Genomic DNA, 26,653 nt, shown 5'->3' with positions numbered 1-26,653 from the left:
CAAGTGGGGAAACAGGAAGTGGGGTCCAAGGCTCTGGCAGGGTAGAAGAGCCAGCGTCCCAGGTGGGACAGGAAGGAGGAAGAAAGGGGGGGAGACCCATCCCCCCAACTCCGGAACTTCGCAGAAAGCGTCGGGGGAAGAGGATGGGGCTCCCCAAGTTGTTATGCTGGCGCAAGACGCGCCAAACGCCATTCGGAGGTACTGATTCAAGCTGAGAAGATGTGTCTCTGTAAATAGCTCCACCTTTAGCACTGTAAATACGTAACACAAATAAAAAGATAAAATGCAGAGCGGTGCAGAGTCGTTACTCTGAAGTAGCCCTATCCGGTCACTGTGACAGCTACCTCCGAATCCTTTTTGGGGCTACTTTGGAGTTGCCGGGATGACAACGCCAGAAGCAGAGAAATGGCGGCAGATCGCGGAGAAAGCCCAGCAGGACCTGCAGGCACTGGCGTTGCAGGCACAGGGGGAATTAAAGGCAGCTAAACAAGAAACGGAGAAAGTCAAAGAGGACAGGCACAACCTTGCTGAACAGGTGAGAGCGCTTCAGGAGAAAGAGCAGCAGTTAAGGGCAGTAGCGGTGGACCTCCAAAACAAGTTGGATGCAGAGAAAGCCAAGGGAGGAGGGGGTGCCCAGCTCCAAGTGCTGCCGGGAAGGAGAGCAGGGACCCTAGTAAGCAAGTTCAATGGAGACCCGAGGGAATATCATGGCTTTGAGACTGAGATCGTGTATGCTCTTGAGCTGCACAATAATGAGTTCCCTGATGATGCGCACAGAGTAGCGTTTATTGTGGAACACCTTACCGGGGGAGCCAGGGAGTGGCTGAGACCGTTAATCGCGACAAAAAATCCTTGCATGAAGGATGTCAAACTATTTTTGGAGGCTTTAAAAACCATGTATGCGGCTGATAGCCATTTGGACCAGACCAAAGAGGAACTGCATAATTTAAGACAAAGAACAATGACAGTTTGCGAATATTGGTCAAGATTCACCATGCTGGTGCACAGACTGGGGTGGGAACTGCACTCGCCTCCGATGGAAGCGGCATTCTACCTGGGGTTGAATGAGGATGTGAAAGATGAGCTCTCGAGAGGTCCAAAGCCCAGTAATATGGATCAGCTGAGCAAAGCGGCTCTGGCGGTGGGGGTGAGACAGGAATCCCGGTGGAACGACAAGCAAGCAACGCGCGCAAAGCGGGCTTGGTTCCCACGGTCGCAGGAGAAGCCACTCCCCCAACAGCCATCTCACGCCATGCCAGGGGCCAGCCAAGACCAGGAACCCATGCAAATTGATAGCACGCGCGCACGGGCTTTTCAAACCCCAGCGGCGCCAAGACGCAAGGAGGGAAGAGGCGGGAATTGCTTTCTCTGCAACTCCCCTCAGCATCTCGTCAGAGACTGCCCACATCGCAGGGAGTGGCAAGGAAAGGCGGGAACGGTTGTGCCCTCCCCCACTGACGCAGCACCACAGCAGGGAAACGAGACAGCCTGGCTGCAGGAGACAAGGGGCAGCAGCCAGGCGCAATCGGCAAACAACAGCCCCAGCCCACCCACCCGCACAGCGAGGAGCAGCGCCAGCCCCCCCCCCCAGAGCAGGGGTGGTTCTAGAAGTGACGCTAACACTCCCTAATGGGTATCCCCTGACGGTCCTCGCGTTAATCGATTCGGGGGCGTCGGCCAACTTCTTTTCGAGAAACTTTGCAGAAGCGCACCAGATCCAACTTCTGCAGCTGGATTTTCCCCTGCACGTCTCCACCATTGATGGCAGGGAGTTGCTGGGAGGGGCCATCACCCACCAGACCCCCCCCCCCATGAGAATGACGGTGGGATGGCACTCTGAGACACTGGCATTCAACGTCACCACCATTTCAGACCCCCCCATCGTCTTGGGCATGAGCTGGCTGGCACGCCATGACCCCTCCATCAGTTGGCACCAGAGATGCATCACGTTTGGATCAGACTTTTGTCTGCAACATTGCATGCAGCACCAACCAGGGGAGGGGCCCCCAATAGCCACGGTGGCCACCATGCACGTCAAGGGGGGTGAGGCGATACCCAAGCCGTACTGGGACCTGCAGGAGGTCTTCAGTGAAGCGGAATCCGACCACCTACCCCCGCACAGGTCGTTTGACTGCCAGATCAACCTGGTGCCGGGGGCCGCGCTACCCCCAACCAAGCTGTACTCCATGTCAGATCAGGAACTGGAGGACCTGCGGGCGTTCATCGACAAGAACCTCAAGCGGGGGTTCATCAGAGAAAGCAAGGCAGCAGGGGGCAGCCCGGTCTTCTGGGTGGACAAGAAAGACACGCAACAGCGCCGCCTGGTGGTGGATTTCAGACGCCTCAACAGCATGACGGAACCGGTGGCTTTCCCTATGCCCAGAGTGGATGATCTGCTGACAGCGGCATGCAGGGGCAAGATCTTCACCAAGCTCGACCTGAGGGGGGCGTACAACTTGATCAGGATCCGGGAAGGCGATGAGTGGAAGACCACGATGTTCACGCCTCTGGGCTCTTTTGAATATCTGGTGATGCCCTTCGGTTTGCAAGGGGGCTCAGCATGCTTCCAGGCCTTCATGCACCACGTCCTGGGGTCCCTCCTCTTCAAGAACTGCTTGGTCTTCCTAGATGACATCCTTATATACTCCAATGACCCCGAGCAGCATGTGAAGGATGTCAGGGAGGTGTTGCAGCGCCTAAAGGAGAACCACCTGTATGTGAAGCTAGAGAAGTGCAAGTTTCACACCAAAGAGGTGGACTTCCTGGGCTACAAGCTGTCAGACAAGGGGCTAGCGATGGACAAGGACAAGGTGCAGGCCATCCTGGACTGGCACAGCCCCAGGACGCGCAAGGATGCCCAACGCCTACTGGGCTTCGCCAACTTCTACAGGAAGTTCATCAAGAACTTCTCTCGCGTTACGGCTCCCATCACGGACTGCCTGAGAGGCAAGCAGAAGTTCAGATGGACACCAGAGGCGCAAGCAGCGTTCGAAAGCCTCAAGAGGGTGTTCGCCTCTGACCAGAACTTGTTCCACGTGGTGCAGGATGCGCCCCTACGCGTGGAGACAGATGCTTCAGACAGGGCTTTGGGCGCCATTTTGCTGCAACTGGATGCCAACAGAGAGTGGAGACCCTGTGCCTTCTTCTCCAGAAAGCTGACACAGCCAGAACGCAACTACACGGTGTTTGATAAGGAACTTCTCGCGATCCACGCTGCGTTCCAGCATTGGAGACACTTCCTAGTGGGCGCCAAGCACCCCATTCAGGTGTGCACGGACCACAAGAACCTGGAGTTCTGGAGAACGGCCAGGGTGCTCAACCAGCGGCAGATACGGTGGGCAGAGTTCTTCTCGCACTTCAACTTCTCCATCCACTACATACCGGGGGAGCAGAATGTCAGGGCGGATGCCCTCTCCCGCAAGCCAGAGTACATGGAGGAGGAGTTGCCACCTGCACCCCGACACATTTCCCCCCCCCATCTACATGGTCCTGCGGAGCAGCAGTGGTGAGCGAGGCAGAACTCACAGCACTGACGGCAGCAGATGAGTTTGCCACCCGCATCTTCAGAGAGCTGCGAGGGGGGAGGGAGCAGGCAAAAGACTTTGCGGAAAGGAGGGGTTTGCTTTTTTACAGGGGAGCCCTGTACCTGCCCACCAAACAGCTGAGAGGTAAGGTCCTCAAGCAGATGCACGACAACCCAACGGCGGGTCATTTTGGAAGGGACAAAACCACTCACCTAGTCATGAGACACTTCTGGTGGCCAGGGGTGCGGGAAGATGTTCGGGACTATGTAAGGGGCTGTGACACCTGCCAGCGAGCAAAGGTAGTCAGAGCAGCACCAGCAGGGTTGCTGGAGCCATTAGCCACCCCGCACAGGCCGTGGGAAGTAGTGTCAATGGACTTCATCACAGACCTGCCGTCGTCCAGGGGCAAGACCGCAGTGTTGGTGGTGGTGGACCTTATGTCCAAAATGTGCCATTTTATACCGTGTGCCAGGGCGGTCTCTGCAGAAGAGACAGCCAAACTGTTTGTTGACCACGTATTCAGACTGCATGGATTACCTTTAAGAGTTATTTCGGATAGAGGCCGCCAATATGTTTCCAGGTTCTGGAGGCGGCTCATGAACCTCCTGCAGGTGGAGGTCAGCTTGTCGACGGCTCGGCACCCGCAGACCAATGGACAGGCGGAGAGGGTCAACGCCATTCTGCAGCAGTACCTGAGATGCTACGTCAGCCAGAGGCAAACAGACTGGGTGGATCGCCTGCCACTGGCAGAATTTGCCTACAACAATGCGGTGCACGTCTCCACAGGGGTGTCGCCCTTTAAGGCCAACTACGGGCGCGACCTCCGATCTTTCCCGGAGAGGGAGGGGGAGGAGGAGGAGGAGGGCCCGCAGGCAGAGGATTGGGCAGAGGAGCTGGAGACGGTGCACCAGCAGCTCAGAGAACACTTGGAGAGGGCCAAGGAAGCGTACAAGAAGGGGGCAGATCGCCACAGGCGACCGGGGGAGGTCATCAGGGTGGGGGACAAGGTTTGGTTGTCCTCGGAGGGCCTTCCCACCAGAGGGAGGTGCAAGAAGCTGGCACCCAGAAGGTTGGGCCCCTTCACGGTCACGCAGCAGGTTAACCCGGTGGCATTCAGGCTGGCACTGCCAGAGGACATGAGGGTGCACCCAGTGTTTCATAGATCGCTGCTGTCTCCGTACAGGGAAAGTAGCAGGTTCCGAGGCAGCGCACAGACCCCCGAGGGAGGGGGGGAGAGAGGAGGCAGGGAGCCACTCAATGAAGCAACGGCCATCCTTGATTCACGAAGGGGGGTGGGGGGCCTGGAGTACCTTATGGCATGGGAGGACGCCCCGCCATCCCAAAATGAATGGGTCCCAGCCACCCAGATACAGGAGGAATTCTTAGTGGAAGAATTCCACGCCCTCTTCCCACACAGGCCCAAGCCCTGGCACATGGAAAGGGAGGGGGAGGAGGAGGAAGCACAGGAGGGGGAAAGCAGTTCACCATGGAGATGGGAAGCAGATTTTGAGGACACGGAGGAGGAGATGTGGGTATCTCCGAGGTCCACTCAGTCAGGAGAAGAGGTGGACTGGCAGCAGATTTCACCCCCACCAGCTCTGAGGCCACGGACTTTTTGGGCTTTCCCTCTTCCCAGGAGGAAGGAGGGGGCCAAGGGAACTGGGGGGAGGTGTTCACACCAACCGGCTCGGACAGCACGGAGTTTTTAGGCTTTCAGTCACCACCGACACCCGTGCAGCCTCTCGGGAGGGAGGAAGGGTGGCCTGGGAGGGGGATGGATGTGAAGGGCAAGGGGTATCGCGAAGCCCCTCCCCTCCTGAGTTCCAGCCCAGCCCAGAGCACGACTGAGAGCAGGGAAAGCTCCAGCTCAAGTGGGGAAACAGGAAGTGGGGTCCAAGGCTCTGGCAGGGTAGAAGAGCCAGCGTCCCAGGTGGGACAGGAAGGAGGAAGAAAGGGGGGGAGACCCATCCCCCCAACTCCGGAACTTCGCAGAAAGCGTCGGGGGAAGAGGATGGGGCTCCCCAAGTTGTTATGCTGGCGCAAGACGCGCCAAACGCCATTCGGAGGTACTGATTCAAGCTGAGAAGATGTGTCTCTGTAAATAGCTCCACCTTTAGCACTGTAAATACGTAACACAAATAAAAAGATAAAATGCAGAGCGGTGCAGAGTCGTTACTCTGAAGTAGCCCTATCCGGTCACTGTGACAGGTGATCATTTTGATCATGGCTATTTTGTCTGAGGGGGTGAAGTTGGTGTTATTCCATTTCCTCAAGTCTCTGTCAATCTGTTGCCACAGGGGCTTGTAATTGTGGAGCTTTAGTTTGTTGAGGTTTCTGGTTATTTGAACCTCTAGGTACCTGAGTTTGGTGTGACAGAGTTTTCTCTTTGTGATGTTGTTTCTTTGGCTTTGTTGAAGGGGAAAGAGAGAGAGAGATTATATTAACTGCATACATGGCAGCAAAGTCCAAAAACCCCAATGACTCTCCCAGCAGCTTCATGCAGATTTTAATGAGCACAGGATGGAACCCTGCAGGACACAATAAGCCAAGGAGTCAAGTCAGAGCCCCTCCAATACCATTTTCCTGAATCTTTCAAGGACCAGAACCTCTGAAAAACAGTGCTTTTCAGCCCTAAACCATTAAGATGGGCCAGAAGTATTGAAAGACACTGAGAGGTGTAGTAGAACTGAGACCTGTTGTGCTGCAATGTTAACCGGGTTGATGGTTCAAGCCCAGCCAGGGACAGCTATGGGCAGGATTCCTGCATTGCAGGGGGTTGGACTAGATGATCCTTGGAGGTTCCTTCCAACTCTACAATTCTATGATTCTTCACAAATGGATCATCTTTCCAATTCCATTTCAGTCCAAAAAGGTCCCAAATACTAAACCTGGATAAAAAAATTCCTTCAGTAGTACCTTAAAGACCAACTAAGTTTTTATTTTGGTATGAGCTTTCGTGTGCATGCACACTTCTTCAAGTGTATCTGAAGAAGTGTGCATGCACACTTCAGCTCATACCAAAATAAAAACTTAGTTGGTCTTTAAGGTACTACTGAAGGATTTTTTTTTATTTTGTTTCAACTCAGACCAACACGGCTACCTACCTGTAACTAAACTTGGATATAGTGTATCTAAGTGATCTGCTTCATCTGGAAGAACCTGAAGTTGTCATACCCTGCTTCCCCTCTGCATGCTTTCCTGGCCATATACCCTTGGCTTCCTTTGGAAGCACCCCAGGAAAAATGAGCTAAAACTCAGTTACCCAGTGCAGATCTTTAGCAGCAACCACCCTATTACCCATGGAGAGGTAAGGTGGTTTATTGTAAGAATTCATACATGCATTTACAAATAAAGAACTGAAACATCATGAAAAAGCTGTGTTGTACACCATCCTAATCTCTGAGCGGTGCCAGATTCCAAGGGTTCCAGGCGCTTACAAAGGGTTTGTGTTTCCTTTAGGAATGAGGTACACCGGATACTGTGTTTTCTTTATGATATATGGTTTATTTACACGTATACAACCTGAGCCTATGATTGAGGGGTTCAACAGCACTCCAAAAGGTCCTTGCTTCCCCCATAGCCACAGCCTTGGATTTAAACATAAATCAAGCATTGCTCTGACTCTCTCCGGTTTCCAGGTCTGAGGCTTTTCTTCTAGCTTCTAGCTCACATCATTCAACTCTCCACTCTCAACTCTGCCTTTGTCATTCTGTGAGTTGAGGGAGGGGAACTCACCCATTTGCTGTCTCTCTCAGAGCCCCTTCCTTTGTTCTCCTTAATGGCTCACCACCCAGGCTATCACCTTACCAGGAAGCTAGCTTGGCTATTCCAGGAATTACAATGGGGCCCAGGCCTAACCCCCACAAAAATACTCATAACAGTTGCTAGTGCTGATAAATCAGAAGTGGTACCTTGGTTCTCAAACTCAATCCATTCTGGAAGTCCGTTCGACTTCTAAAATGTTCGAAAACCAAGGCACAGCTTCCGATTGGCTAATTGGCCCTGGAAACAATGCCGGCAGCCAAAATGGACATTTGGCTTCTGAGAAGCGTTTGCATATCGGAACATTTACTTCTGGGTTTGTGGCGTTCAGAAGCCAATTTGTTTGTCAACTAAGCCGTACCACTGTGACTTTTAAAAACTGCAGAAGAACATGGCAATGAATGAGGGCAAGCACCTGACATCTGATACATATTTTGGAATACTGGTTACTGATTTCAATTGTTGTGGCACAAAGGTGAGATCACCACAGAAGCTTTGTCCCAGTCAGTGATGTGCGGAGGTGAGCTTTAAGTATACAGTAGCTTTTGGGGGTCAATTTCCTCTCCTGTTCTGCAGATCCTTCTATTCAACCTCAAACTGAGGTTCAAGCTCTCTCAAGTTGTTATTGTTTTAAAGCATTCAAAATAGAAACTGGTACTTCTATAAGAAGATGACATGTCATTGAATCACATCTATTGGGTGGTGCTCTGGCGGCTGGCCGGAACTTTTCATGTTCACGATAAAGACTCAGAATATGTGTGCTATCAGCAGCTCCACATTTTTAGACCTAAGTTCATCCCAGTCTTGTATAAATCAGGGGGGTAAGTGTCAGGGGTGTAGCAAGGGGGGGCGATAGGGGCGGTCCGTCCCGGGTTCCACTCTGGGGGGGCACCACTTTGGGCCCCCACCTCCACCGCCGACCACTGCTGATGCCATCACAGAGCGAGGCCCCGATGTTGCCAGCATCCGTGCCACTCTGTTGAGTGGCATGTGAAACAGCCAACGGAGGGGAGGCGAGGCTCTGTTGGCTGCATCACATGCCACTCAACAGTGTGGTGTAGGTGGGGCGGGGCTGCAAGTGGAGCCTGGTCCTCTGAGCGCCATAAAAGGACATACAGGCTCCCGCACTGCTGATGCCCCTCCCTGGCCCGCCCCTCCGCCTGAGCTGGAAGAAGCAAAGCACACTACAGAGCGGGTTGCCGGTGGTGCCACTGTAGCATTGGGATCCTCGGATCCGGGCGCTGGAGCACCGCCCCCGGCAACCCTCTCCATAGTGCCCATGCGTAGCAACCCGCTCCGTCGGGACGCATACGTCGTGACGTAGCGACGTTACGTCACGACACATGCGTCAGGATGGAGCAGGTTGCTGCCCCAGTTGACAGAGAGGCTCCGTATGCCTCTGGTCAGAGGCATTTTAAGAGCAAAATGGACACACACAGGATACTAAACCTGCCCCCACCTGTGCCTTATTTCCCTGCAGACTGACTCCCTGGCATCACTTCCCCATTAGCTGAGCTTTGATACTGGAACTTAGCCTGGCTGGGAGTCTTTAACACATGGATCTGCCGCAGGCCTATGCAGCCTGAACAGACTATGCAATATAAATGTTGCTTAATCTTAAAAACATATTTTACCTTTCGCATGAGGGGAAACGTCTGGAATTGTGCCTAGCATATCTACTGATTTATGGAACTTGAAATATTTTTCAAAAGAGTGTCACAAATGCACGTAATGTCTCCAGATGCTAAATTTTGTATTTGCATCTCTGAATAAAAATGTAGCCAGCAAGATAGAGCTCCCTATTGGCAATACATCAGAGGAGAGAACAGAGCGTGACTTATTCCAGCAAGGGTCTGGTATACATTACACCCCATTAAATTGGCTCCAGAGAGGCCTATTTTGGATGATAAAACATAGAGAGTTTGTGTGATTTGCTAAAGCCTCTTGCTTTTGCCTATGCCCTGTCCTTTCTGAGGAGTAATGGAACTTATTATCATAAATGTGGAAGACTCATCAATCTGGAGTTGGATCCATTGTGGACGCCATAATCATCACAGCCATCATATTTTGCTCAAAGTCTGCGGGAGTCTGTATACGGTTCTGTGCGTTTTTAAAATAAAGACACCAAATAATCTCCAACTGGTGTTAATGATTGGGTAGTGGAAGCTCCTAGCACTGGCATTTGGGGCATGTAACATTAATACAAGGAATAACTTTTATAAATTGTATGTCATAGGTGACAGCTTTCTGGAGTGCCTTGGTGACCAACAGTATTGTCCGAAGCAACAGCCATTATGACAATATATCTCAGCTGATGCTTTTCATAGCTGACATGTTACAACTTCCTTCCTTCCTTTGTATCTGGTGTGTATAAAAATGGATAAGGTTCAGTTTTCCCTTGTAATTCTAGAATTCAGGGTCACTAATTTAGAATTTAGGGATCAGCAGTAATTTCATGAAAGACAAAGGAAAGTGCTGAACACAATTGTATGGAATTTGCTACCACTATATAGCTATTTCTTAAAAAGGGATTACGATAGATGCATTAATGGAGAGTAAGCCTATCAATGGATGCTAGCCAGGATAGTTCCACGAGACCAGGACCAGCTCAACCATGAGGCAAGGTGAGTGACTGCCTTGGGTGGTAGGATCCGCAGGGGCAGCAGATCCATGGAATGCATTGCCCGCTGCCGCTGCAACTGCTGTGATGATGGCAACTGCTGTGGCATGCTCCTTGGAGGGCAGATCTGCCACCTCATTGGCAGCCTTACCCCAGTACTGGCCCTACAGTGGCCTCTTGGCAAATAGGAGGCTCTGCTGGATTCCTGCCACCCTTGTTACCAATATGGATCTTTATTCCCCCACCCATCCCCTTGCTCCTGATGCAAACCTTCACTCACCCTCTCTACCTAGGTGGTGGTGGGGATTTTGTGGTTCCCCTCCGGTGTCACTAAATACCAGTTTCTGGGGGGCAACAGTGGGAGATGGGCATTGCTTTCAGATTCTGTTTGTGGGCTTCCCAAAGGGAGCTGGTTGGACACTCTGGAAAACATGCATTATTATTATTATTTTAAACAGCCTTGAACAAAACACACACCCAAATGCAATATAGTTCTGCACCTGCCTCACAACTAGAGAAGAATTTTACCTTTTATTTCTTGTGTTTTATCTGTCACCTGCATCTTAGGCTCAATAGAGCACGTTAAGTTTGGGATGGATGATAATTTGTGTTTGTTTGTGAATATTCTATTGCAGTACAGAATTCTAGAAATGTGATGTAGTTTTTTATTATTTTTTGTAAGTATTTTTTATTGGCTTTCATAGATGTATACCAAAATATACTGTACATAGAAAACAAAACATTATCATAATATCCCTCCCCCCATCTTGCCAGCTACTAAGTAAATATTCGTGTTGTTGTAATATTTATTCCTCTTTCAGTTTTTCTATAGGATTCTCTTGTGTTATTCCATCAGAGTTGCATGGAAGCATCCATGCACATTGATATTCCATTTATGAGGCATGGGTTGTTGACACTGTCAAATTCCTCCTCCTGAACCTGACCACATATATGGACAGATAAAGCACGCATACAGTACATAAATCTTGGCAGTGTGACATGATCCATATTGTGTGATATCCCTCCATAAGTTCATATACTAACCAAGATAACCCATTTTTATTGGCTCTGTTCCTGTGGCTTTAAAAGCCTTTCTTATTGGGGAATGTGTTTTATGTGTGCACTCCAAAGTAAATTATACTCCCACCCTGGGATTCCTTGAGCAGTGAAAGGGAAGTCTCCTAACCACTGAAACAAAAATTTGGGCACTTACACTTAGCATTTCTCTGTCAATCCTGGAGTCAATTTTGCTTCCCACCCCCCACCCCCTTGCTCACAAATGCCATCACATAAATTTAGAGCCTGATGAATTGAGGGGAAAGTCTGCAAGCCACATGAGAGACAGCCCAAATAATATCACCCTAACAAAAGGTGTTCAGGTATGTGTGTGACTGGTGTCATAAAGTATCCAGTCACAGGCATGGCTTACAGTATTTTGCATTTGGGAGTAGACGTTTCAGTAGAAAATTCGCAGAGCATTACTCATGTGTTTTAAATGCAGTGTTCCTCTTTAAAATACATGAAAATAACTGTGTCCTTGTTTCCATGTGTTTTGAACAGCATGTTGTCATTTGAAATAGGCACTATTCTGAACTGATGCAATAAAGCACGTATTATCAAATTTGTTTTCCAAATTAATATTCTCCCTAAACTGACTAGGATAAGAAACCTTCAAGGAGACTTGCAGTAAAAGCTATCATTGGAAAAATAAACGCATTAAAAACTACACCTATCAAGCAATGGCATTTTTTAAATGGTAAAAGTGAATAAAATTTGGCAACATATAAAAGAAAGTATATTGGCCTACAACTCCAAACTCTGAATTTAAATAGCCATTTGCCTAGCTGTGATGTTGACTAGGAAATGAGAGTCACAACTAAAAAAAAAGCCCTGGCTGTTCTGCTTACCCTGGCAGTATATGTGAGGGTCAGAGAACTTGGAACCAGGGGTGTACTAGGGGTTGGCAAAACTGGCGCCCATCAGAGGCACAGCACCACCACCACAAAAAATCAGCCCAGATTATACCTACCAAGGAAAGAGAGTTAATTGTGTGAGGCCAGAGGTGCAAGAAATTAAGATTGGGGTGGGTGGGTGGGTGGGTGGGTGACGGGACAGGTGGTGATTCCACTGCCATCTTCTTTACACTGGCTACCAATGGGGGCTTTTAACTCTTCCCAACTATTATGTGTGTGCACGGCCTTTGAAGTCCCCCCTTCGTGGGGGATCTGATTAGGCCCTGCCTTCCTCGCCACTTGCGCCTTGTGTGGGACTCGCTTAGCTGGTGACTATTGTGCTTTTGAATTATGGTGTTGGAGGAGAATCTTGAGAGTCCCATGGACTGCAAGAAGATCAAACCTATCCATTCTGAAGGAAATCAGCCCTGAGTGCTCACTGGAAGGACAGATTGTGAAGCTGAGGCTCCAATACTTTGGCCACCTCATGAGAAGAGAAGACTCCCTGGAAAAGACCCTGATGTTGGGAAAGATTGAGGGCACTAGGAGAAGGGGACGACAGAGGACGAGATGGTTGGACAGTGTTCTCGAAGCTACGAACATGAGTTTGACCAAACTGCGGGAGGCAGTGGAAGACAGGAGTGCCTGGCGTGCTATGGTCCATGGGGTCACGAAGAGTCAGACACGACTAAACAACAACAATTGTGCTAAAGTGATTTTTTCCCCCTGGGAGGGACGGTAGCCAATACAGTCGTACCTTGGTTCTCGAACGCCTTGGTACTCGTACGTTTTGGCCCCCGGACGCTGCAAGCCCAGAAGTAAATGTTGCGGTTTGCGAACCTTTTTGGAAGCCGAACATCCGACGTGGCTTCTGTTCGACTGCAGGAAGCTCCTGCAACCAATCGGAAGCCGCGCCTTGGTTTCTGAATGGTTTCTGAATGGATTCTCATGGTGACCCAAGCTTCTGGGCAGAATATATATAGGAGAAGGAAATCTCAGAGCAGGGGTCAGCAACCTTTTTCAGCCATGGGCTGGTCCACTGTCCCTCAGGCCATAAGGTGGGCCAGACTATATTTTGAAAAAAAATAATGAACGAATTCCTATGCCCCACAAATAACCCAGAGATGCATTTTAAATAAAAGCACACATTCTACTCATGTAAAAACACCAGGCAGGCCCCACAAATAACCCAGAGATGCATTTTTTTATTTTTTTAAATACATTTTATTCCAATTTTCCAAATTCAACAAATTAACAAAACCAATCTTTTATACAAAATCTTATATTCACATCTTTTACCTTGCTCCGCCGAGCTATGACTTCCCCCCCTCCCTTCATGCGGGTTTCTTGTTAATTCCCTTTTTTGCAGTTCCTTTTTTGACATATTGGTCAATTCGTAAGGTTTATTTTAATCCTGCGAGAGTTTTTAACGATCTACAGTTTTTCTCCATATAGTCCACATATTTACTCCAGTCCTTTTGAAACCTTGTCTCCCCCTGGTCACGAATCTTGCATGTCAATCTAGCAAGTTCAGCATAGTCCATCATTTTTGTCTGCCACTCCACAATTGTAGGTAATTCCTGTAATTTCCATTTTTGGGCTAACAAAGTCCTAGCCGCGGTTGTTGCATGCATAAACAGTGTTTGATCTTCTTTTCTAATCTCTCCTCCCATTATTCCTAACACAGAGATGCATTTTTTTAAAGGACACATTCTACTCCTGTAAAAACACGCTGATTCCTGGACCGTCCGTGGGCCGGATTTAGAAGGCGATTGGGCCGCATCCGGCCCCCGAGCCTTAGGTTGCCTACCCCGTCCTAGAGTATCCTTAACTTGAAACATTTATGGCTTAAAGCAAGGGGAGCTGTAGCTCTCCAGTTATAGGATTACTGGTACATCTGCCAACATCACTGACCATTTGACAAGCTGGCTGGTGGTGATGGAAGTTATGAGTCCAACAACAGCTTGGGTTCTCCACTCCTGGCATAAAGGTTAGAACCTTGATGTTTCCATTACTGACAAGAGATGTATCCTTCTTCCCTGGGTTGGATTATCCTTAACAATGCAATCTTCTTCACCACATTCCACATACCTTGAGGCCTGTATATATTGCTGGAGAGGCTTTAACAGGTTAAGGTGCAAGCAATGAACAAGGCACTGGTGTTTATTTTAAAAGCTTTGAAAGCTTCTGCTGAGTCAGAGAGTTGCCCTACAGTCAAAGGAATGGCTTGTTTTAATTAGGTTACATCTGTACCATGCTCATTCGGTAAACCACTCCCTGCCCCCCTCCGCAGAAAGGAAAAAAAGTGAAGATAATAACAGGAGGTTGTGGAGATTTTCGAAGACTGTAGTTTTATTGTGGCACCAGTGAAAATACTTCAAGCACTAAAATAAACAGTACTCCTTTGGCTTGCCATACCTATAGGAGCTGGATTGAGTCACTAGGTGTTTGTTTTCCAAAAGCTGGGATTTCCAGGTTGGAAATAATGCTCTCAGATTCAGAAGCAGGCAGTGAAGAGGAATGAGAACTTTGCACATGCTTTAAAGCTACCCTTCTCTGACACTAAAAAGGCTGTGAAGCTGCCAAGGACTCACCTTCAGATGTTTCAGGCACAGACAAACTAAATTCATAGCTCCTTCCCAGAAGGATAGACTACCTCTGTTATGAGAGAAACATAAGCGTTAGGGCAAAATTCTGGGTGCGAGAATGCTCAGCCACCCATTTCATCAGGCAAGGGCCTGTGGTCGTTGCAGAGTATAAAAGGAAGGAGTCCAGCCACGATCCGGAGCAAACAGCAAGGTTTATTACTGCGCAGCAGGTTCAATGCCAGACTGAACACCGTGAACAGGGCTGCAAGAACTTTTAAAAGTTCCCACCACCATCCCATAATGCACATCGAAAGCATCATACATACATCACTTGTGACAGGGTAAAACGTCAGAAAAGGGGAAGGTGCAAGGGGCATTAGCATACAGGTAAACAGGAGGTAAACAGGATTAACATAAGGTAATAATGCAGATGTCCCAGGACATTGATAAGGAAGTACCAGTAAGTATCTGGGAGGGGATCCTTGAGTACCTGGCGGGAAAAAACAATGGGTCCAGGTGTGTGTATTGCCTCTGGCTTCGGAGGGTCGGGAATGGCAGGAGATGGTACCTGAATGCATTATGGATATGCAGAGGAGCACCACCCTGGCTTAAAGGATTATGGCTGTTCCCTGCATCCCTGAGAGCCCTTGGCCAGAGTCGCAAAAGGGGGTTTCATTTAGAAATACAGATACACGGTATTCATTCATAAAGAAATATGGTTACATAGAGTCTCAGGCAACAGAGAAAGGGTAGGAAAGGGAGCCTTTATTACACAGGGCTTGATCTTGAGGGGTCGGTGTTGGTGCGATACTAGAGTGGTGTTGTAGGATCAGACGGGGTCCCCTTGAGGGCATTTGTGCCAATCTTGATTCCCAAATGAAGCCTCGTTTGGGTGCCCCCCCATAAAATTCCATAAAGGTAAAGGTAAAGGGACCCCTGACCATTAGGTCCAGTCGTGACCGACTCTGGGGTTGCGCGCTCATCTCGCATTATTGGCCGAGGGAGCCGGCGTTTGTCCGAAGACAGCTTCCAGGTCATGTGGCCAGCATGACAAAGCTGCTTCTGGCGAACCAGAGCAGCACATGGAAACGCCGTTTACCTTCCCGCTGTAGCGGTTCCTATTTATCTACTTGCATTTTGACGTGCTTTCGAACTGCTAGGTTGGCAGGACAGTAAGAAAAACCTTTGCTCTAATGAATAAGGGTGTTGTGTTGTGTAGTATATTGCATTATTAGTATATAATGATCCAGAAGTTCATCTCATGGTTTGCAGGAAAAGGCAAGACCTGCCTGAATTAATTTAGATTTGGGCTTTGGGCAAACATTTGGGTCAGACTCTAAAGTAAATTTGTGTCAGGCTTATTTAGGATGCGTATATATTGAAACTTGAATTAAAATGTTGAAAAGATCAATTTTCTATTCATATGGATATTTATTCCCAGCTTTACTATAGTTTAAATTTATGTCTCCTCATTTATTCCCCAAGTTCCGGTGCCTTAGTTCCAAAGTTTCCTGTTTCATCCATATTGCTTGCTTCTTTGATCTTTCCTGGTCAAGAACTATATTGGTAGCCTTCGTGATACTGTAGGAGCTCCACATCTGGGGCTGGGATCCTTTATCAGTGGGAGACAACAGCTGATGCTCAGTTTGAATTTAAATAAATGAAAAGATCTATAGCAATTATGAAGACACAAAGTAAGACAGGCTTGTTGGTGAATGCAGCATAATAACTTACAGTTGGAAATATTTTTTTAAAGGAAATAAAGAATAAATAAATCACTTGTGGTTATGTGGTCTTCCTCTGACAGGATAAGACTTTTAAGTGTGATCCAACAACCTTCTTCAGAAGAGCTGAGTATTAGACTGAGCCAAAAATCTCTTTGAAAAGCCATTAAACTTAAAGATGCCACTATTACGGAGCATAAGAAGAATTATAGTATTTTCCTTCAAATTTATGCAGTATATCTTTATTTATCCATAAATAGCAAATTAATATCTTTGGCTTTCAACCTGTAGTTCAAGGAGCGATGTTTTTTAGATGCGTCTTTCTGCATCCTCTCATTCTTAGTATTTGTGTGCATTGCATAGAAAAGCAGTGTTTGCAGTAGCTCAGGGGTGGGGAACATTTTTCAAGGGCCAGCTTCCTTCCTGGACAACTTTCTGGGGGCCAAATGCTAGTGACAGGCAGGGTCAGAGACAAACGTGGGTGGAGCAATGAATGTAAATGTCACTTTTGTGCAGAAGGCTAGTTTCTACACAACATGCCCAAACAAACAAACACTCTCTCTATCCTCCATCCAGGCAAGCGATAATCATGATCAGAGCTCAAATATGCATTCCAGCCAGGCAAACACACTCAATGAGGATATGTCTGGGGAAAGGGTGTGGCCTTGAGATATTCCAAAGGTAAAGACCTGACATTTCCCACCCCTGCACCAACACATTATTATTTTCTGAAAGTGCCCTGACTGTTGAAGTTTAGTGGGAAATGTTAAAAGAGATTTACTGCTGAATGCTATTAGGTACAGTGCCACAGGCAGTGATCTTTAGTTCTGCAGCTAAACATTGATCCTAGTTTTGGGATTAAGATATCAGTATAAGTTTGGGATGGTCATGTTGGTTCTTATGGGCCACCAACATCTCACAGGATATCATGCAAAATGGCAGACAGCACGCAGACATGAGACCGGTTTGTTAGACCACTTGTAACATGATTTGGAACTCTAAGATCAGTGGTGAGATGTCTTTATGTATTCAGGACAGACACAAGAAGATACTTATTCATACAGAACATAGCAGAAGTTATGTACAGTGGTACCTTGGTTTGGTTCCATGGAGGTGGTTGCTCGCCGAAGCGGTTGCTTGCCAAAGGCATGCTTCTGTGCGTGCGCAAAGGGCCGATAGAGCTCTTCTGCACAACACACACACAGATTGCACCTGTGCATCCAACGCCGCAGAACCTGGATGTAAACACTTCCGGGTCCGCGGCGGTCACTCGCCGAAGCTGTCGCAAACAGAGGTAGGTGTAAACTGAGGTTTGACTGTATTTAGTTCCCCAGGAAGCAATGATGGCCACCAACTTGGATGGTTTAAAATGCGAATTCAACAAATTCATGGAGCAACAGGGTGGGATACTCAAATAAGCCTAATTCACACCATTCAAGGAAAAGCTTAACACAAAGCATTTGGGTGTGTGTGTGCGCGAAATTCATGGAGGATAAGGCTGCTAGCCACACTGGCTATGTTCTACCATCACTGTCAGAGAGCCACATGTGCCTGGATACCTGGTCCAGGTGCTTGGAATTTCAAGAGGGCAGCGTGCTCTTCGGCTTTCAGTCTTCCCTTAGGCATCTGGCTGGCCACTGTGATAATAGGACTAGATGGGCCATTGGCCTGATCCAGCAGCTTCTTCTCATGATGTTATAGAACTCTATAATGTTGTGCCAGTATTTGGAATGGTGCCATGCCTAAATCTGGTTTCTTGAAAGCTTTCTTTCTCTGCAAAAGAGGCTTTCATTTTTTCCCTTTATGCTCAGGACATTTGAGTTCTAGTTCATGTGGAGTGTTGAGCTTACCTTGTTATTTTAAGGTGGCTAACCTGTGGGATAGGAAAGCTGGCATCTGTTTTATGTGGTTTAGGAGGTGGGAAGACCCTAAATCCTATAAAAGGCCTTAGTCTTGTAGAAGAAAGGGTTTAGGCAGATGTTTTGTGGCCAGCAATGTAAAGTTTTGTGTTTGCCTTGGTTGTCAAATTTCTTGCATAAATAGGTTTATACTTACACACACACACACACACACACACACACACACCATTGAGGAAGCACAGTAGACTAGATCATTCGACCTTATAATTTCTAGTCAATCACGAGTCCATCATAACTGCTGGCCATCCATCATATAAACATACTTCTATTATTAATGAGATTTTCATAATATTAATCCTTCATGAGTAATCAGTATGTACTATGCAGCTGCTTTAGAGAGCTTCATGTTCTCCTGACCTCCTGGGTCAGAACTTTTGTGTGTGTGGTATTTTCATGACAAATGCAGGTCACAACACTTAAGGATTCGTCAACCACCAAACAGGAACTGCTTCAGCTTGTCAACAGTACTGATCATCTGGTCTTTTTCCCTTTTATAACTCTGCTTCCTGAAGTTAAGTCTTTGATGGCAAGTTTGGGTCAGAATGAATAGAATCCATTGTTTCTGTACACATGCCTCAAAGAGCTAGTATTCATAATCATTTATTTCAGTTGGTTTTCTCATAGTCCAAAATACTATTTAAGTTCGACTTCCATCAGAATGTGTGTGTGTATTTTTGAAGGGTTCAGATACCTTCAGACTTGTAATAAGGAAAGGAAAGATGGCGTAGGTTGGGTATTATTTTTGAAACTCAGTTTTCAATGCAGAAATTTCTTCAACTCCTACTCTTTCTGCTTTTTCCTATTTAATAATTAGTGCTGCTTCACACGGCTAACCATGTTGTCTTTTAATTATCAGCAGCTTAATGCAACCTCATTTCTTTTCAAATGTGAGGCGTCCCATCACCTAGGAAGGGGAACAGTGTGGAGTAATGGTTAGAGTGTTGGATTAGGACCTGGGAGAGCAGGGTTCAAATTCCTACTCACCCATGAATCTCACAGGGTGATCTTGGGCCAGTCACAGCCTCTTACCCTCACCTACCTCACAGGGCTGTTGTGAGGCTGAATTGGGGAGAAAGAGAACTGTGTACACCACCTTGAGATCCTTGGAAGATAAAGTTTTATGTCATAAAACAAGCAAGCAAGCAAGCAAACAAACAAACAGTTTCAGTGTTATATAGACAACACATATCTACCTTGCGATTTCATTTTACTAATACTGTATTCACTTTAATATAAAGATATCTGTAGAATGAGCAATGAACAATAATAACAATTCAGTAATAATTGGAATCGGATATGATTAGCTGGCAATTATATCAAAGCACCACTTGCAGTGAGATGCAACTCTTATTACTGAGGTTCTTGATTTCCCCCTACGCCTCAGATGTGAGTCTGCTCATGTGAAGCGAGTTCTTTTGACTACAAACGGAGGCATAGGAAGGGATGTGTGGTGGGTGCGGTTTGCCCCAGATGTCACGACTGAGGGGGGTGACAAAATGGCAGGCAAGTGGGTGGCAAACCTTGCGCCTGTGGCGAGGCACACCCGGCCGCAGCAGCAGCTCCGTTGCCATGTCATGTCTGACCCGGCTGCGGAGAGCAGGAGGAGAGTGAGCGGCAGCAGCTTCCCCTCCCCTCTCCCACCCTGAACTGTGGTGCATGGGAGGCCACCCTCCGTGCCCCCCCCGGAGTGCGCCCGCCCTGGGCAGCATGGGCATATGATCCGCCGCTGACTACAAAGGACCCACCTCCAATGTCCATACATTGAGGGAAGTCTGCATGTGCAGGCTCCCAGAAGAGCTTGAATCCTGCACAATTGAGGTACCAAGACATTTAACCATTGAGTACGTTTGCTACCAGAGGTAAAGCCAGGGAAGCCACACAGCATAAAGTGTAGGGCCAGTTCCACAGCGGCTTTTAGAAAATGATAGTAATTTCCAGTCCAATGTACTGAGGACAAAATGGCAGGCTGTTGTTCTGGATCGCTGGCGTGCCAGAGATTTCTTCTCTTCAGTCCTGCAGCTCCAAAACAAAAAAATGTGGGGCTTTACTGAAAAGGCCTCGTATCACTCTCGTGTGGTGCTCTCTGAGGGGAAATCCATCCACCTGATTAGCATAGTCCCTATTAAAGCATGGGGTGGGGTGTCTGTTCTTTAGAATTGTGCCTTTTCTTCTTTTTTTGCAAGTCCATCAAGTGTGCATTTTAAAAGTACATGAGTTAGAAATCACCTAATGCTCTGCATTCTGGGCATGGAAATTACATTTAACATCTAAACCCAATATACTCTTTTCATTCTTATCCTTTGTTTAATAAAATATGTTTGTGGCATTATATAAATGTGATTTACATATATAATATAAAGACATGAAATATATTATGTTTAATATATATCAAAAAGAAGTATTTAATGACAGAAAAGGAAGTACATAATTTCTGAGATCCTTTGGTAAAACTCAAAAATCCAAAGTGCTATCAACGAACTTTGCTCTCATTTCCAGAATTTACTTGTGATTGTCAATATTTACTGGTGTCTGACATCTACCATAACAAAGAGGCAATTTTTATTATAGACTTAATAAGCTGGGTAGGCTTATTGTGTGTAGGCACTTGTTCCACTATAATCACTCATTTGTGCTCCCCCCCCCAGCCTCATTTGTTGTTATGAAATAAAGCACTTGTTCCACTATAATCCCTCATTTGTTCTTTTCAAGCTCAGTAGCTACTATGAAATCAAGGGGGTGGGGAGAGAGAGAGATGCTTGAAAGATTTGTAGACCTGAAAAAGTTTTTGCTCTGAATGCTTTGGTTTGTTGGTGTTAATAATAAAGTTTGAAGTTCTGGTCACAGGTGATGGGAAAGGCCTCTGCCTGGGACCTTAAAGAGTCTTTGCCAGTCAAAGCAAACAATTTTGGCTTAGATGGACAAATAATCTGACCCAGGGAGGCTGTGAGCAGAGAGGTCCGGAAATTTCTGTTGACACCCCTGCCAGGTAAAAGGCGACTTTTCATGATCATCCTTATGATGTTGGTAAAGGTGGCTCATGTGGGAGATGGAGGCAGTGCTGTCCTCTGGGTTGTGGAGGTGACACTGCACTCACTGGGATGGCAAGGAGGCAAGGAGGTGGCAAGAAGAGGAGCTCTAGACACCTGCAAGGGCTGCTGCCATCCAAAAGCTACCCAGACCTCGCTACCTAACTCTAACCCCATCCCTGTCCCAACACGTTCAGCATCACAGTTGTGGCTGGAAGACACTACCTTTCTAAGACCCTAGACCTTAAATCAAGTAGTTAAAATACATGCACATTTATACCCTGTGATAAAAACACCCAGAGATAGAGATGTATGTAATTAAAAACTGATTGCTGTCAGGATCAGTATAGCAAGAGCCAAGTGTTTGTGGCTAATATCTGATGTTATCTCAGAAAGGAACAGCCCTGGAGCTTGAATGCATTTAATGCTTATTTGGTTTCCTCCCATACATAAATTATATTGATCAGCTTAAGATAACATGTAATCGTGTTGTGTGTGTGTGTGTGTGTGTTAGAGGATATCTCTGCTTCAATAAGACAACAAATAAACTTTGATGAAGCGTACCTTCCTCAAGACAGATGAGGAATGGATTGTGATCATGGAGACTGAATGACAGAAGATTGTGCCGCTTGCAACATATGCAGCCAGGGTATATAAGCATGTGTTGGGATCGATAAGGACCGAAACTGATAAGAAAAGAAGAGAACAGGAGAAAAGAAGGCAACAGGAGAAGAAAAGTCAGTCAAAAGTTAAAAGGAGCATCTCCCTCTTAAAAAGGACCATTATTCAGCCTCTTGTAGAGACCCTCTGAACCCAGAAATGCTACTATGCTACAGAATAGCAATTTTTATCATGCCTGGCTATTTCACCTGCTGCACCCTTGGAAAAATGTGTCCTAGCCACACGTACAAGTGCCTTGATAACATCCAGATTGGATCACAGAGATACCCAGCATGTCAGTCTGCTTTGGAAGGCTTTCAGAAATGACGATTGCTACAAAATACAGCAACCAGAAACTAACGGGTACTAGCTGTATTAATATTTTATCTATATATGAATTTATTTATAGGACTGACCTGTTGGGAGCCTGAAGGGACCTGCCCTGCTTCTCTCCACCTAGCCTGGGGCGGGGCCTGACAGGCTCCATAAAGGACTACTGCTGCTGCTGTTGCTGGGCAGAGAGGGCTCCGTTTCTGTTTGTTTCTGTTTTTAAAATTGCTTTTATTTTTTATCTATGCCATTTTAAATTGTGATTTATATTAGTGCTGTATTCTTTGTTTTAGATTTTATGATTTATGTGGAAATTGTTTTCCATTTAGCTGTGTACTTTTTGATGTGTTTTATTTATTGCTTATGACTTTTGTTATGTTGGTAATTATGTGAATCTTGTCATGTTGTAGGCCGCCTTGAGCATTGTTTTAACTATGGAAAGGCGACATACAAATAAAATGATGATGATGATTTATATGCTAACTTTGGGGGCATCACCAACACAAGGCAGTTACATATTACTTTATTCCCATTGCAAATAGCAGGCAAGCTCTGCCCCTTCCCAACTGCAATAAGACCACCATGGTGGGAGAACAAAGCCAATTTCCCCACCCACAACCACCTCATGCCATAGTTCTTACACTATTGGTTCTCACTAATTGTTTACAAAGGTCCGTATAGTTAAAGCTATGGTTTTCCCAATAGTGATGTATGGAAGTGAGAGCTGGACCATAAAGAAGGCTGATCGCCGAAGAATTGATGCTTTTGAATTATGGTCCTGGAGGAGACTCTTGAGAGTCCCATGGACTGCAAGAAGATCATACCTATCCATTCTGAAGGAAATCAGCCCTGAGTGCTCCCTGGAAGGACAGATCCTGAAGCTGAGGCTCCAATACTTTGGCCACCTCATGAGAAGAGAAGACTCCCTGGAAAAGACCCTGAAGTTGGGAAAGATTGAGGGCACTAGGAGAAGGGGACGACAGAGGAAGAGATGGTTGGACAGTGTTCTTGAAGCTACTAACGTGACTTTGACCAAACTGTGGGAGGCAGTGCAAGACAGGAGTGCCTGGCGTGCTCTGGTCCATGGGGTCACGAAGAGTCGGACACGACTAAACGACTAAACAACAACTTGCTTACAAATATTGTACCACAGGGCTAACCATGTGGCAAATGTCATGTCTAGCTTGGCCCTGGTTTAAAGCTCCTTTGCACAAACCTGTGAATTTGGGGAGCTTCGTGCATTGCTTATTAAAATCATATTGCATGTGGCATAAAGTCAGAAAGGATCAGAGTCAGGCAGATCTACATATGCTATGGCTCTTACCAGACTGATCTAACCCTGGAGTAGGCATAGAATAGTAGGACTAAGGAAACTACTGCAAAGCCAATGAGTGAGCTGGATGACCTACAGCACAAAAGCGTTGTTTTTTAAATACCAAAACACAAGGATTTCTTACAAGTATCGAAGTGGGAAATTAGCTTGCTCTACAGGGTAAAACAGTGCATTTTGGTGGGCAACATATTTACTGGTAAATCAGTATTACCCCAATTTATAATATTTAGCTGTCTCCTTTATTTTCAAACTTCATCCATATTCTGCTCCTCCTAAAAACATCATGCTTAGTTTCTCTCTTCAAATTGGGCAATGGAATTATCCAAAGAGGGGGGAATACATTGGATGGCACCCAACATTAGTCAGAGTAAACCCAGTGAAATTAATGGGCCTACCCCTGCCCTAAACAAATCTCTCTTCTAATTCAAATAGACTGCCCAAAGCTAAAAATAAATGCCCTATTCCAACCAAGGAAATCCACATGCATAAACATGCATACATTTATGGTGACATAAATTAACATTCAAATGTGCAGCCCAAATGAAGATGCAATCTGTCTCACTGCAGTACTCTGAATGGGATGTATGTCCCAAAGTGCATTCAGATGCAAAACTCTATCCACATAGAGTTGGGCTACTCTTGCAACTCACACAAATGTCTAAAGCTGGATTAGGGCCAAGGTGTAGTAATAGGCATTCTGACCTATGAAAGTTGTTTGTAGGATCGTGAACCTTTCAGTTACGGTGAAATGAGGGAAATTATTTTAACCTTTAGAATGCTGGGATTAAATCCAATAGGTTCAAGACAAGCAAAATACAGTAAACAGAATTCATCCACGTGGAAGAACAATATTAGTGATTCATTTTGATGGCGTATTTTTTTCTTTCTTAATTTTTATAAGAGAAATGCATGCATTGATGATATTAGGCCTTATCATTCCATGCTGGCCTGATTGTTGGTCGAAATGTGCCCTTCTTCCTTCTTCCTTTGGGGCAGTGGAATAAAGCAGTGTTAATGTGGAGACCCTTCAAAAGACCAAGTAGAAGATGCATGGGCAATGTAAAACTAACAGCAGAGCTTATGTGGAGGCGGGAACAACAGAGAACAATGGAGAGAACCTGCAGAGGTGTACAGTATATACCAATACGATTGTGCGGTGTTAGAAACTGGGATAGAAAAGCTAGGAACCAAATAGCTTCTGGGACCTGGGTTGTGGGTGCCAAATCAGAATGTCTAGTCGCCATTTGGGGGGCGGGGTCGGCAATATTTTTTATTCATCATTTTGATAAGCATAAATTAATACACAATTCACATAAGTGACACATTGTTAATATCACATTTTTAGCAGAAATCGTTACTACATGTTTAGTTTGGTGTTTACAATAAAAATATTGGCACCATACTTCAGTTTTTAAAACTACTCTACTCTTTATTGTTACGCCTTAACATATTGCCTATCCTTAACATACTCTTCGAGGCTTCAAAGCACATACATCTCAGTAATCCTTGAGTGTCAGCCAGGTGCAAGAAATGGCACCCAGACTTTGGGAGGTGCTCGCAAATGGAGAATCTTTAGGCTGAAAATGCACCTGGCTCCTTGCTAATTTTTCAAACTTTGCGGTTGTGAGATGCTGCAAAGGAAGAAGAAAGGCATCCAATATATGCACAGCTTGAAATATTACAAGTACAGCTATATTACACTATATTACAGTTTTATTACAAGTACAGCTATATGCTGCTACAGCACTACTATCCTTAGTTGTCTGGAGATATTCTCTTTCCTTTAGCCACTCTGTTCCTTTGAACCCCTGTGTGATGCACCTTGTTTACTCAGCTAAAGTATTTGATAATTTCTGCACTTATTGTTAACAATTGTGAATAACATAGATGCAATGATGAAAATAGTCCTTATGCATTTCATTAAAATAGGTTTGCCTAGTAGTGAATTGGCATTCATAGCTATTAATGATTGTATCATGATTGCATGCTTAAACTATATAATACATGAATTACGTAGTTATTCCATGTACTTTAAATATGCTATGTTATCTGCTGATAGCATATGGTGGGTTGGAGAAGGACCCCAAGGCTATATTTTGCCCTGGGATCCAGGTTATCTCTCTGCAGCCTTGCAATTTTCTTTCCGATCTGGACATAATTTTTTTTATTGCTATATTACCCGAGCTATTCTATTGGAAAAATTTTTCTTCCATTACTGATCTTATTGAGGAATTTCTGATAAGTTTCTAATATACCGTATGTCAGGGTCTCCTAGAGTAGAGTTGTGTGTTTTTTTTAAGGGAATCAGGTGGTGCTGTGGTCTAAACCACTGAGCCTCTTGGGCTTACCAATTGGAAGGTTGGCGGTTTGAATCCCCGTGATGGGGTGAGCTCCTGTTGCTCTGTCCTAGCTCCTGCCAACCTAGCAGTTCAAAAGCACACCAGTGCAAGTAGATAAATAGGTACCTCTGTGGCAGGAAGGTAAACGGCATTTTCGTGCACTCTGGCTTCCATCATGGTGTTCCATTGCGCCAGAAGCAGTTTAGTCATGCTAGCCACATGACCCAGAAAGCTGTCTGTGGACAAACACCAGCTCCCTTGGCCTGAAAGCAAGATGAGCGCCACAACCCCATAGTCAGCTTTGACTGGACTTAAACGTCCTTTACCTTTACCTTAGAGTAGTTTTTAAATCTCTGTCATAGTAGAAGGTTCTATTAGACTAGACTAGACTAGACTAGACTAGACTAGACTAGACGACTAGACTAGATCTTTATTGTCATTGTCCCCTTGCAGGAACAATGAAATTTCTCGGTTGCTGTATCAACTCAGATATTAGTGGCCGTGGTAGCTGCCCAAAAGCAAATCAGTGTCACAACAGCTGAAGGGAATGGTGCTTTGGCCGGATCTAATAATTTCTGATCTTTTAAATACTTTTAATAGTCCCTGTTCTTAAATTCCTATTCTTTTAAAATAACACTCTTCCTATCCTTCATGCAATGTCACATTTGAAGACTATAAGCTATGTTACAGTTTCCTCCAAAATATTATTTACCAGTTAAGAGGATACGAAGAGATATGATAGCCATCTTCAGATATCTAAAGGGCTATCACATGGAAGATGGAGCAAGCTCTGGACCTAAACCAATGGATTCAAGTTACAAGAAAGGACATTCTGACTAAAATTCAGGAGGATCTTTCTGTTCAACAGCAGAACGG

Source organism: Zootoca vivipara, chromosome Z1 (assembly GCF_965207765.1).
Source record: "Zootoca vivipara chromosome Z1, rZooViv2.hap1.1, whole genome shotgun sequence".
Lineage (NCBI taxonomy): Eukaryota > Metazoa > Chordata > Lepidosauria > Squamata > Lacertidae > Zootoca > Zootoca vivipara.
The sequence above is the reverse complement of the archived record's forward strand: the minus strand, read 5'-3'. Positions refer to the sequence as shown.